The sequence below is a fragment of the Lepidochelys kempii genome, chromosome 9 (genome assembly GCF_965140265.1).
Source record: "Lepidochelys kempii isolate rLepKem1 chromosome 9, rLepKem1.hap2, whole genome shotgun sequence".
In the NCBI taxonomy this organism is placed as follows: domain Eukaryota; kingdom Metazoa; phylum Chordata; order Testudines; family Cheloniidae; genus Lepidochelys; species Lepidochelys kempii.
In genome coordinates this window covers 44,928,550-44,942,118 of record NC_133264.1, presented here as the reverse complement: position 1 = coordinate 44,942,118, position 13,569 = coordinate 44,928,550, and the positions used below count along the sequence as shown (strand labels likewise).

General features: G+C 43.1%; 1 protein-coding gene across 12 annotated transcripts in view; it reads right to left on the bottom strand.

Moving 5' to 3' along the window:
• The window catches only part of AMER3 (APC membrane recruitment protein 3), a 58,340-nt gene extending 55,397 nt beyond the window's left edge, over nucleotides 1-2,943 (bottom strand). For all 12 annotated transcript variants that reach the window (XM_073360093.1, XM_073360092.1, XM_073360096.1 and 9 more), the window contains exon 1: nucleotides 2,826-2,943. The gene's annotated coding sequence lies outside the window, so the exon portion shown is untranslated. The remainder of the gene's footprint in view (nucleotides 1-2,825) is intronic.
• Between the last annotated feature and the right edge of the window lie 10,626 nt (nucleotides 2,944-13,569).

Here is a 13,569-nt window from a genome sequence, read left to right as displayed (position 1 = left end):
CATGGTTTGGGAATAATCCCAGCACACTGCCTTTCTGTAGAGATGTTAGAAGAATTGCTTTGACTTTAAGGGTGGATGTTAATTACTTTTAGTTGCTCTCTTACTGGAAAATATTTCTGCCTTGCATTTTCTACAGAAATGGAAAAATTATTCCTGAGGGCCACATAATTTTGGCAAAAATATCAATTCTCTTGGGTGCAACCCTGGGAAAATCAACCCATTTGGAGATGAGTGTTGACATCAGTGAGGTAGCATAGCTATCATTAATAGCAGAAACTGGCTTAGGAACTAGAAATTTAGATCAACTCTTGGCATAGAAGCTTGAATCAATGCTGCTTCTCCTAGGCAAGGAAAAAGGAGTACTATCCTTATGTAGCATTTGTTCCAAAATCTTATTAGCTGTCTAGGTGAAGACTCTCTGGTCATATATATACTTGTGATGGGTTTTCACTGGAGACTACAAATGAGCAAAGTTAGGGAGAGTTTTTATTTATTTTATGGGAGTTTTTTATTTCTCTTTTGTTTATATTTAATGTAATAGTTTATTCTTAAACAGTAACACCATGAGAAGGAGGTGCCTTTCCCAACCACATACTATATAGTGTCTAAACTTGCCCCTTTCCTAGGGTTTGATCTTATTAATTCAATCCATTGACAAATTCTTTTATGCACAATATTCTTTTTAATTGCTGATATTTTTTAAAACTGAGATTAAAAATAAGCATGCATGTTTTTAGGGTAAAATGTTTGAGGTGTCTAAGTCCCATTTTCAAAAGTGACTTCAGCACAGTGGACTTACGCACCTGAGTGTCAAAGTCACTTTTGAAAATGGGACTTGGTTGCTTTTTGAAAATGTATTGCTTGCTCCAAAATGAAAACTGTAGTATGAATGGACAAGAATATAATGGAACGTGTACTTACTTAAATTATTTTTGGAGTTTTTTAAACAGAAAACACTGAAGTGAAACTTATTCTCAAATTTTTAATGAAGAATTTGAAGAATAGGAAATGGCATGGAACTGAAGGCTCCAGGAAGCCTACTAGAGACCTTGCCATGCTGGCTAATTAATTTAGGGATATGCTGAGCTACTATGGTGATGGGTGCCAATCCAAAACCCTAAAAAAAGATTAACAAACAAGTGTAAGGGGCTTAGTGCCCATGATTCCTGTTTAAAATCAATGGATATTAAAAATGCTTAGCACTTGTTCTAGATCAATTAACAGAGCATAAAGCAGAGTATATAATCTTACTGAAGGGGCTCTGTTTGGGAGAATAGAATTTAGTTACTTTCACAAACACTTAATTCCCTTCACTAAAAGTCACAAAATAAAGCCAGTGGAAAATTTTCCTATTATTAGGAATATGCAGTTCTTTTTCACTATTTGAATATTTTTAATTAAAATCAAAGAAGTTCCCTGCTGAACCATGATGATATTCTGTCTGCAGTAACTGTAATATGCAATTCTGTTTCTTAAAGGCAGACAGACATAACGTTTCCTCACAGGGGAAACCAAAGAAGATTTTAAAGCATTGCTTATCTTCTCACTTCTTAAACTGATTACTCTGCCAGTATCTTATTCTATTTCTCCTTTTTTTTAAATGGAGATAAGTGGCACTAACAATTCATGTTACAGAGGGAGGTTTGTTTTTAAATAAACCTCTGACATGCAGCCTTATACTGAGATCATACCACCTGCTTGGAGTATTCTTGTCATTATTAGTGGTTACATGCTATCATTCCTCTTTATCACCTGCCTCTCTTGGGTAACCCAGAATACCTAATAATTTGCATTATCTAATATAGATTTAGGTCAGGTTCTGCTTTTTATCACTAAAAGACCTAAAGAAACACTATCATGCACACACAATAAAATCTTACACATCATATCCAAATACTATAAGGATCTGTAATTAAATGTTTAATCTTATTCGCAATGTGCTACAGGAAAGTCTGAACCTTAAATTAATCACTGCCAATTGCTCAGTAAAGCTGAGATGTCAGTAGTAAAATTAAACCCCTTGGTATGCAGAGCTCTGCAGTTTTGTGTGTTTAAATGTGCTGGGTACATATAAAAGATCAAAAAGGGTGAAGAAAAACAAGCATTCTTTTCCCCCCGTTCATTGTACAGGGCATGTAAGCTGTAGAATCTCTACATGTTCAGCACAATGGCTAGCTCCTAGCCACCAGCTTCATTCCTTTGATTAGTCATCTGAACAGTTTCAGTAATTACTAGCACTTGCAGCTCTCTGCCAAGGGAAAACAGGGGGAGAACTACACTGAGGAATGTGGGAGAGGGGTGAATTCGTTACAAAAGGAGACACCCTTCACGGCAAAACCTTTGCATTATCCTGCACGGCTCAGTTTTTCTTTCTCACCTGAAGCGGAGAGAAAGGTACTGGCTTGAAACATTTTCCGTACACCTTGTGGGAGAGTCGAATAAACTCCAGCACAGTGAGCTATTTAACCATTAACCTATTTCCAGGGAGAAAACCGCTGCACAGAAATCTCTGCTGTGTATCTGAAAAAGGGAAACTGCATTTATTACTTGCTGTGTCCAGCAGCCTATTGCATCAAACAGTAAAGTGTTAACCTTGCCAGCCCTTGACACTTTCAGTTAGTTATTGCTTTAAAATAGATTGAATGTGTACATCAAAAATGTATAAGAAAAGAAATACAGGAAAATCAGTGCTCCATGCTAGTGTCAAAACAAGCAATCATCCCAAAATAACAGTCTCTCCCTTGGAGTCTCATTGTAGGTGTCGGAGCAAAAGGAATTCCATTGCACGAATGGCTAATAAGGCAAATGACAAAAATCTTACTCACCATGTTTCACCATTCAGCAGTAATCCTCTCTACTATAGTCTTGTTGCTGAGGATGCGTATCTTTATCCAGAGGCTCCTGTGATGCTTTTCAGACTCTGAGGGGCTGTTCTACTACTGCTCTCCACTGGCATTCTCCACCTCCTATCTTTTCCTCCTCCTCCTCCCCTCCTCCCCCACCCCCCAATCCTTCTAGCTTGTAGCTTGTTGTACCCTACATAGATTCTAGGTTTCCCTGTGCAGCGTGATTTAGGAAAGATGTTTGTTTCAGCCATCTGTTTGGTAGCAAGTAAATGCTTCCTTTGCTCAGGGTCAAATATTGAAGGTAAACTAGTGAGCTCACAGCCAGCTACACACATACCAGGTTTGGAATAATTCAGGAGCACAATTATTGTAATTTGTATTTCTCCCACCAATTTTCATAGCTAACTGGAATACAAAAAGACCAGTCTTAGCAGATACTTCTAGGTTATTGCAATGCATCACTGTTCAACATGTATTAAGGTTATTGAAGTGTATCACCCTTTGAAGAAGTGATTTAAAGGGGACTGTTATGGAGAGAGTCAGTGCCTCTCTGACTTCTGATATTAAAGAAGGAATCTCACACTGGAGCAAACTGGGGACAGGAGGAGAGGGAATATTTATACCCAAAAATGTAATTGGCTAGTATGTGTCTTAAGTGGGGTTTTTTTTTAGTCACTGAACATGTTTTGTTTTAACCCGCTTTCCTTAGTAAGTCAATCCAGTTTTTGCTTGCTTCTGCAGTGAAGGCAAAACTGGGAGTTATATCAAGGGTGCTGGAATAATGTGTATAGGGGGGGGGTCAGTGGCTCTCAGCAGCAAACTGTAAACCCTGTATATAATGGAAACCACTTCAAGTCGGGGGGGGGGGGTTCTGCAGCACCCCCTGCACCTCTAGTTCCAGCACCTATGTATCATATCATAATCTGTTATGGAAATTAGCTTAATATCAAAATATTGGGGCTTAAATTCCTTGTCAGTATTAAGCTAGATCCTCTCCCTCTCTTCTCTTCTCCCCCGCAAAAAAATACTCTAGCAATGGAGGGGTTGAAAATTGGGCAGAATCCCATATTTTTAAAGGGAAGTTAATTTTGCCACCTTGATCCCCAGTACCTCTTATCCTGGCCTTAACCTCTGCCTTTCCCTTCTCCTCTCCCCTTGGTTGTAGCAGCTTCCCAGTTTGGGGCCTGACAGGGATTCTCATACAAGGATTCTCCTAAAAACAGAACAGTGCTTATACGTGATGGTCTAAAACCCTCCAGTAACACTAGTGTGAGCTGTAGCTTTGGACTGTACTTTATATGTAGGTGTGACTGTTCTTAGTGAGCCTTGTTACCCCTCCCTCTAGGGAGAGAGAGTCTTGCCCATGATGGCTGGGTGTTAGCTCCCTAACACCACAAGCCTAATAGTCATTCAAGTGCCCTCCTCTGGGCTGTGCCAGCCCTGTCTTCACCTTACAGGCTAACAAGAGGTGTGCCCCAATCCCCAAGTCCCTCTGAATCATTCCCCTGTGATATCCAGGCCCTGACACTGGCTATTCACAGGAATCCCAGATCCTTTGCCCCCAAAGGAGCAGTGTGCCCCTATTTTACCTTAAACCCCACAGCATTTGTAATAAAATAAGAGAAGGTTTATTTAAGAAAGAACAGGGATTCAACTAAAGCCAAGAGCGAGCAGCAGAAACTAATGGTTACAATGCAAAACAAAATCATAAAGCACAATGTAGGAGGGGGCTACGCTTAATAGTTACCTTTCCTATCTAATACAGTAGGTTTTCCTTCCAAAATTCAGTCTGTTGCACAGTTAGATGACTTCACAGGATCCAAACTTCCATGAGAAACACTCCCACTCTGCAAGTTGTTTCTCCAGTGACCGGATACAGAAAGCCTGTTCCCACCCTGTGTCAGACGGAAACAGTCATTTGTCTTTATTCAGAGACAGGGTGCTCTCCTGTCTTTTGTAATGTTCCTTTTTTTCCCCAGGTGCTTTCGATCATTTGCGATGGTCTCTGATGGTTTTTCACTGCAAGTCTTGGGATGGACAACTGAATCTTGCTTTACAGTGCCTGTAAATGGAAGGGTGACAACCCACTCCTGTTTGAGTGGGCCATCACCACGATACATTATCCCCTGGTGATTAGCTTTTACTCCAAGTCCAAAAAAAAAAATACTTTCAATATACAGTAAAAGCTGTGTTATCTGGTACTTTACCAACAGAAAGCTCCATAAACCGGCATTTCTGATCTTAATTGAAAGTCTGGTTTGTAGTCCAGTTAGTGTGGGGCTGGGGTTGGGGTGCGGGAGAGGGTGAGGGGTGCAGGCTCTGGAAGGGAGTTTGGGTGTGGGAGGGGGCTCAGGGCAGGGGTGCAGAGTGCGGGAGGTGTTTCAGGGTGCTGGATCCAGGTGGTGCTCCCCTCGGGCAGCTTCCTGCAAGCACCAACCTGTCCCTGCTGCTCCTAGGCAGAGGCACATCTAGACAGCCCTGCATGCTGCCTTGTCCTGCGCTCCAGCCCTGAGTCCCCTCCCACACCCAAACTCCCTTCCTCTTAGGTAACCAGAATTTTTTACTTACCAGCACCCCCATTCCCCCCAACATGCTGGGTAACCACGCTTTTACTGATAGACAAGGTGGGTGAGGTAATATATTTTATTGGACCAACTTCTGTTGGTGAGCGAGACAAGCTTTCAAGCCACATAGAGTTCTTCAGATAGTTTAGCAAATCTGTTCGATCCTGTATTTAGCTGTGACACTCTTGGTACCTTTCCCAGACCTGAAGAAGAGCTCTGTGTAGCGTTAAAGTCTCTGTCTCAACAACAGAAGATGGTCAAATAAGATTTTACCTCACCCACCTTGTCTCTCTAATGTCTTGGGACTGACACAGCTTCAACAAAACTGCATACTTTCAATATGGTAACATTACTCCTTAAATATTACCCATTCATATATCTCTCAGTGACATAAGTACTGATTCTGTGGATGCCCCAGGGCTGGAGCACCCATGGAAAAACATTAGTGGGTGCTTAGCACCGACCGGCAGCCAGCTCCTCCCTCTCACCCAGTGCCTCCCATCACCGGTGGCCCTGCTGATCAACTCCTCCCTATCCCTCCCAGCGCCTCCCACCCGCCATGATCAGCTGTTCTGCAGTGTGCAGGAGGTGTTGGGAGTGAGGAGGAGGAGCAGGGATGGGGTGGGCACAGGGGAGGGGGTGGAAAGGGGCGGGGCTGGGTGAGAAGAGGTGGGGCCTTGAAAGGCATGGAGTGAGGGTGGGGATGAGTCTAGAGCAGGGATGGGAAGATGCGGGGTGGGGGCTTGGGGGAAGGGGTGGAGTGGGGAGGGTTGAGCACCCCTGGGTAGAGAAGAAGTCAGTGCCTATGCACAGTGATATGGTCTTGGTAAGGTATGAGATTTCTTTAGATACCTTGCATATTACTCAATATGGAGGAATACCCTACAAGACAGAGGCTCAGACTTGCACTGATTCCAAAGCCCTGGCTATGAGTTCACAGAAGGATCAGCTAGCAGGAGCTGGCCTGTGAATGAGCAAACTGTGTTTGAACACTAATAGCTCTGGAAATTGGGTTAAGAGCAATTGTGAAGAAAGCCATGTGAAATGGGAATGGATTTGCATGGTCTGGTATTTTTGGCTTCGCATGAAATATTAATATGTATTGAGTTCTGATTTCAGATGGTGAAAGCTTGCTACACAGATCTTGGCTTTGAGGAGCCCTCACTTAGTGTGTTCTAATGAGGGATGAGAAAACGTTAAAGGGTTTTCAAGCCCTTTCTTTCTCTAAATGAAGTTAGTGCATGTTAAAATGCTGGCAGATATTGCAGATCAATCAGAGGTCACGTGCTTCATGCTGAAGTTGATTCATTGCTGAAGTTCAAGGTTCTCAATGCCCCAAGAAAGATCAGGGGGTTTAGATCTGTGTCTGCAAAAATGTCTGCATAAAATCAGCATGCATGATTACTGAGCTGCATTTTTACATGTGCAATTGTTGCATATAATTCTAAAGGTCTGTACTTGGGTGATGGTGTGTGATACCATCCACAACACACAGGCAGCATGAAACAAAGCTGCAGTGTTAAGTTTGTAAAAGCACAAAGTAGACCATACTTCATGTGCCATCACAGAAGAGGAAGACAAATCCTCACCATGGGTGTAGGGAGAGCGGGGCAGACACACATGGTGTTGGTTCCAGGAGCGTTGCCCCTCAGGCCTTTCCAGTACTGTCAGTTCCTAGGATGAAATCTGTCTCTCCCTTCTTTTGGAGTTGGAGTAGGCCTCTCAATAGTCACCCCTTCATCTTCCACCTGATGCCCATTCTTCCCTGGAGGGAGAAGTGGAGATCGTCCTTCAGATCTGGAGGATGGACTCAAGTCTCGTAATTCAGAATCTCCGTTCCAGGGGCTGTCCAGGGCACGCTCAGAACCATTTGGGATGGGTCCAAGGCTCACATAGCTCCAGAGATGAGGGGATTTCAGCTCCTGAGGAGTTCACTTTCTTGATCAAGTTTCGCTAGGAGTGCCTTCTTCAGGGCCTGTCAGGTCCCTGTCATAGGGGGGAAGGAAATGGGAATTATGAATTATCAAGCACATTAGTTAAATATAGTGTTGCCATAGTAATATTTTGGGCCCAATCCTGCTCCCAGGTTAGCCATTGGTAAAACTCCCATTGAGCTACATTGCAGGAAAATCAGGGCCTATATATGTTGCATATAACTCACCTTTCCAAAAAGTTGTAAAATATTTCAGTTTTATAAGCTATTCTTTTCTTATCACCACGTCACTGCTTAATTGTCAATCCCAAAATATTTATCCATAGATCACAAACTTAAGTAGCGAACACGGAAGCCAAATTATTGAGGGTAGTTATTAGGTTGCTGTGTGTCAGTCGTTCTCAACCAGAGGTACTTAGAGATCTTCCAGGGGTACATCAACTCACCTAGATATTTGCATAGTTTTACAACAGGCTACATAAAAAGCACTAGGGAAGTCAGTACAAAATAAAATTTCATAGACAATTATTTGTTTATATTGCTCTGAAATGGAAGTACAGTATTTAGATTCCAATTGATTTATTGTATAATTATTTGGTAAAAATGAGAAAGTAAGCAATTTTTCAGTAAGAGTGTGCTGTGACACCTTTGTATTTTTATCACTGATTTTGTAAGCAAGTAGTTTTTAAGTGAGATGAAATTTGGGGGTACACAACACAAATCAGACTCTTGAAAGGGGTACAGTAGTCTGGAAAGGTTGAGAACCACTGCTATATGTCACCATTCAGGGGAACTGCACTGGTATTCCCCTCCTATGACCCAGCAAGTGCATCCACTCTCAGGCTTCTGGCTCTGGGATTGTTGCCTTTCTTAGGTGGAGAGACCCGCATCTCGCTCCCTCCTGCCAGGGATATTCCCAGGCTGAACAGTTCCCTGCCTTCACTGTGTTGTTCCTAGCAACAGACAGGCTGCCTAAACTGACCTGCTTGCTTTCTTTTTAGAAGCTGATAACAGTGTAACTGCCCTCAGTTATAGTTACCATACAGCTCTTTCTATGCCAGCTTATTCTTTGGATGAAAGCATTGGAGAGAAAACATTCAAAACAATAAAAGAACCTACATGTATGCTAATAAGCTTCCAAAAATCAACCCCCTCCCCCCAACTCTCTAACATAGGCTCTGGCGGGAGCAGTCCTTCAAAAAACCCCAAAGGGGCGTCTCTTATGGTCACAAGTTCATAACAGCCTCCTCTCAGAACTAGCACATTCATGACAACTTTGGACCGTTCTTTATACAGTTTGGGAGGCTTTGATCTGGAGTTTCCAGGAACAGGTAAATAGTAAACTGTGGGTCTCTCTTCACAGGGCATAGCTTCAAAAGGCTGGCTTTGGAGAGGAGAATTTGCATTTCCCTCTTTCCAAGTACTTCCTAGGAAACCCACTTCACACACATTGTCCCAAAAAATCCCTTTGAAATTCCTAATATTTTCCAGAGATTGCATTTTCAGTCTCCTAGAGAAGTTATGTACAATAACACATAAACAAATGCATTTTAATACAATGGACCCCAAAGGTATTAAACTTCATTGAATAAAGTTTAACTTAATTCCATAAAATTTATCCAGGATATTGCACCATATTGTCAGTCCGTTACAACTCAAAGGCAAACTATGCTGTTTCAAAATCATCTGTCGGCAGAAGTAGGCAGCTAGTATTTCAGTAAAATAGACCTATGGAGCAGAAAAAAGTCACTGGCATAATTCAGTTTAAGACAAAGGAATTATACCATGGGTGAAAGTGGCCCAGGATATATCCTGCCAACACTTCAAATCTCTAAAAATTGAGACTATAATTTTTGGATCATATTAAAGAAGTTCTGTATTTAAATCACAAATGAGTTTGATTCCCCATAGTTTAAATTCCAGGGTATTACTAATTAAGAGGTCTCTTGTTTTGATTTTACTGTTCTCTCCCTCTCTGTGTGAAACTTGCAAGCTGCTAATTGTGTTAGTACATCCTAAGACAGAGTCTGTTCTCAAAGCAATACTTTGTAACAACTACTCTCACAGAGAGAGACTCAAAGCAATACTTTGTAACAACAGAAACCGCACACAGACTCCCCGCCCTTTTGTTGTATTTATCTCGCTTTGTTAATAATTGTGATTAAAATAGAGATAGAGGATGTGTGTGATGGATGCTTGGTGTGTATAATAAATGATGATCAGGGAGGTGCCAGCCTAAGAATTCATTGTTCATCGGCCGAAGAAGGTGTCAAGTGGAAATAACCAGAGGACCTCCGGAGAGCAGACTTGAATCCACCCAACAGCCTCAAGGATGGGAGAACAGAAGAACAAGATAACATCTGGCAGCACGGAGCCGTCAGGAATGTGCCATCTGCTGATTGATTCAGCAACAGCATGATGAAGCAATTCCCATAGACTGGCATAGGAATAAATTCCTATAAAAATGGACTCTAGAAACTGAGAACTTTGGGGTCTGATTCTGCAAACCAACTTCCAGGAGCATCAGATGAGCATCTGACAAGGCCCTGCTCCCTCCTTGTGTCCAGGCCACCTGGCCAGGGGCTTGGCACAAGCAACTCTAAGGCTCGTAACTATGATAACAACCTTGCAGAACCTGTGTGTGTGTGTGAATGAATGTGTGAATAAGTATGAGATGGAATGGAATGTTATAGCTATAACTAACTGCTTACTATGATTCTTTCTGTATTCACAATAAATGTGGCATTTTGCCTTATTCCCTTTAATAAGATCCTGCTGGTTTTTATTTTATTGGTATAACATAACGATCTCCAGCTGAGTTTTCTGCTAACATCAGCTAAAACTTAATTATTCATACATTATCAGTATTCAGTGATTTTTGTGTCTAAGGGCTTGTCTACACTGGCACTTTATAGAGCTGCAACTTTCGCCCTCAGGGGTGTCAAAAAACACCCCCCTGAGCGCGGCAAGTTTCAGCGCTGTAAGGTGCCAGTGTAGACCATGCACCAGCGCTGGGAGCCATCCCCCTCACGCCACGCTACACAAGCCACAGCAGCAGCACTTTAATATTGCCAGTGTAGACTAGCCCTTAGAGTGTTGGTAATGGGATATAGAGCCCTTCACCTACAGGTCACTAGCATGAGTCTGACTGAGGCTGGAAGCAAACAGGCATTGTTACTAGCTAACTACTCTTCAGCATTACCTGAGGCTAATTGCTGGTCTCATTTCAGTAGTTAGTGAACAAATGTCTGTTGCACAAATTACAATCGCCCATTGTTCCTAACAGAAACAATGCTTATCAGTTACATATCAACTTGTTTGTCTTCACAAACAACTATGTCAAAAATCTCCTGTTCCCTCACACCAGTTGTGAAGTTCTATTATCTCCATGTTGCAGCGAAGGAGGCTGAGGCAGAGAGGTTAAGTGGTTAACCTGGGGTCGCTGCTGACATCAGAATTAGAACTCTGGGGTTTCCTGCCTTTCAGACGGACTTCAGTCTGCCAATAATGGTGGACTAGGTGAACATGAAGGGGTACTTGTGCCTCCAGGCCGGAGTCATTACATTTTCAGTGTTGTCATTCTGGCGACTGTCACTAGAAGAGGAGAAAAGAAAATGTACATTTTTTTTCCTCCAAACCTTCTCATAAATTTTTTTGATATTCATCAAACTTCCTTTAAAACAGAAATGTTTTGACCAGCTCTACTCACAACTGCTCACTTTAAAAAGCCAGCCTGCAGCATTTCTACTTCAGAAATGTACAGCTGTATTAGAAAGCCCCCAAATGACTTTACAACTCGCTAATAAAAATCATGAACATTCACAGGACCCTGTAGCACAGTAGTAGCAAATTACACTAACTACAAATTACAAATTACAGTACACATACAACAGCAACGCCCACGTGACTATATAGGCACAGCCATATAAATATTAAATACAAATAGAATTCTAAATATGGGCCCTTTATCTCATTCCTGATGTTCAACAGGGTGTAGTTTAGGCATGATCATGTCACAGTGTTGGGGACACTGGGCATGGCCACTAGGTAATTCAAGGGGATGGAAGACCACGAGTGTCGATGAAGCCCACATCGCACTAGGCCCAAGTGTCCTTGCCCCCCCGCCCCCCGCCCGGAGGCACTCACAGCAGTCATGCTGGGGATTTTACAACAATATGTTGCAAAGTCAGACTGCCTGAAACTAAACAAGGCTGTCAAGGTTCCTCCCCCACTCTGAACTCTAGGGTACAGATGTGGGGACCTGCATGAAAAACCTCCTAAGCTTATCTTTACCAGCTTAGGTCAAAACTTCCCCAAGGTACAAAATATTCCACCCTTTGTCCTTGGATTGGCCGCTACCACCCCCAAACTAATACTGGTTACTGGGGAAGAGCTGTTTGGACACATCTTTCCCCCAAAATACTTCCCAAAACCTTGCACCCCACTTCCTGGACAAGGTTTGGTAAAAAGCCTCACCAATTTGCCTAGGTGACTACAGACCCAGACCCTTGGATCTTAAGAACAATGAACAATCCTCCCAACACTTGCACCCCCCCCCTTCCCTGGGAAATGTTGGATAAAAAGCCTCACCAATTTGCATAGGTGACCACAGACCCAAACCCTTGGATCTGAGAACAATGAAAAAGCATTCAGTTTTCTTACAAGAAGACTTTTAATAAAAATAGAAGTAAATAGAAATAAAGAAATCCCCCCTGTAAAATCAGGATGGTAGATACCTTACAGGGTAATTAGATTCAAAACATAGAGAACCCCTCTAGGCAAAACCTTAAGTTACAAAAAGGATACACAGACAGAAATAGTTATTCTATTCAGCACAGTTCTTTTCTCAGCCATTTAAAGAACTCATAATCTAACACGTACCTAGCTAGATTACTTACTAAAAGTTCTAAGACTCCATTCCTGGTCTATCCCCGGCCAAGACAGAATATAGACAGACACACAGACCCTTTGTTTCTCTCCCTCCTCCCAGTTTTTGAAAGTATCTTGTCTCCTCATTGGTCATTTTGGTCAGGTGCCAGCGAGATTACCTTTAGCTTCTTAACCCTTTACAGGTGAAAGGAGCTTTCCCCTGGCCAGGAGGGATTTCAAAGGGGTTTACCCTTCCCTTTATATTTATGACAAAGGCCAAACAGGGCAGATATGGCAGAACAATGCTGGACAAAGCAGCTTTATATCTATAGTTTAATAGATGGTACAGAAAACAAGGGAACTAGCTGGTAACTGGATTGGCTGGCTATATGGATACTTAGGGCAGCTTGCTATTGGATAAGTATGCTGAAGAAAGGATGTATAAAAGCCCGTGTAACTTCCTGCTCTGTGGGCAGGATTTGAGACAGCTCAGTCTCCCTGTGCCCTATTTGGAGCTCCAAATAAATCTCTCTGCTTCTCCACCCCGTTGTGTTTACTGGGTGAAGCATACCGGGCAACGAACCCCTGCTGTTGCTTGCCTCTGGCACTGGGTGCTGGCAACAACAGGGTGACGGTGTCTCTTTAAAGGTCTGTCTACATAGCCTATATCAGTGAGCCTGCCAGCCCAGGTCCACAGGCTCACGCTAGAGGGGCAAGCACTCTAAAATGTACTGTGTAGACAGCACATTGGAGTTGCGGCTCGGGCTCTGAAGCCTAGGGATGGGGTGGGCTTCAGAGCCCAAGCCGCAACTTCAACGTGCTGTCTACACAGCTATTTTTAGAGCACTAGCACAAGCCCTGTCAGCCTGTGCTAGGAGGCTCGCTGCCATGGGCTGTGTAAAACACAGCCTCTGAGAGAACACAGCCTGTGCACCTGTGACTCATCCGCTACCTCAAGTTGGGCTTAAAAGAGGGGACCTGAGCCCATGTGGGTTCCCACCACATGACCTGGTGAGAGAGGGTCGCCTTAGAGCATGGACTGAGTCAGTCTGGAAAAGGGCATGTGAGAGCTGCTAGAGGCCAGAGAGGGACTGTGGAAGGTTCCAGTTGGAAGTGGTTGTTGGTTCCTGGAGGAAGGCTAAAGGCAGGAGAGCAGCAATAGGGGTTTGCTGGCTAACCTCGCCAAGACAGAGATCCAGGGCCAGAGGGCTGAGAGCCAGAGAGTAGCAGAGGGCATTGCCTGCTGACTTTTAAATTGGAAAACTGAAACTGGTCACCACAGAGGCATGAAGAGCGGGGGAGGGCTGGGCAGCAGATTCTAATGTCTCCACACTAGAAAGCTGAATCCAGGGGGACA